Source organism: Prunus dulcis, chromosome 1 (assembly GCF_902201215.1).
Source record: "Prunus dulcis chromosome 1, ALMONDv2, whole genome shotgun sequence".
In the NCBI taxonomy this organism is placed as follows: Eukaryota; Viridiplantae; Streptophyta; class Magnoliopsida; order Rosales; family Rosaceae; genus Prunus; species Prunus dulcis.
This window is the reverse complement of record NC_047650.1, coordinates 42,134,957-42,135,519: the sequence shown is the minus strand read 5'-3', so window position 1 is coordinate 42,135,519 and position 563 is coordinate 42,134,957.

Here is a 563-nt window from a genome sequence, read left to right as displayed (position 1 = left end):
CCTAGGTTGGCAAACCTGTTACTAATTTGGATTGNAGAGCATCCCGGGAAAGGGACGATCTGGGAAGGAGNCTCATATTTGGTTTGACTCATTGATGGCGGGAGGACTCGNAGTGACTGGGGTTGACTAGGTTGGCTTGATTGACCCTTTTGTTTCTCATCTTTTTCTCTTTCTTTTCTTCTTTCTNCCATTCTTTTCCCTGCAGAAATTCTCTGGTAAGGAAATCAGGAATAGAATTCTCNCTGCCTCTCAAATATTCAATTTCAAAATAAAAAATACTCAAAATAGCTTGCCATCGTGCAAATATTTGTTTGGATGCAATGTTTNGAACATCTTTTTCTAATACATGCTTAGCANATTTACAATCAACTCGGACTANAAAATTTTGATTTAATAAATCAGATTGAAATTTATTAATGCATAATACAATAGATAATATTTCTTTTTTAATAGTACTATAATTATTTTGTGACTGGGACCAAGTGCNNGAATGAAATCGAATGATTTGCTCAGATTGACCAGATAGTGACTCTCTNTTTGAGGATACCTCCATAACCTACATT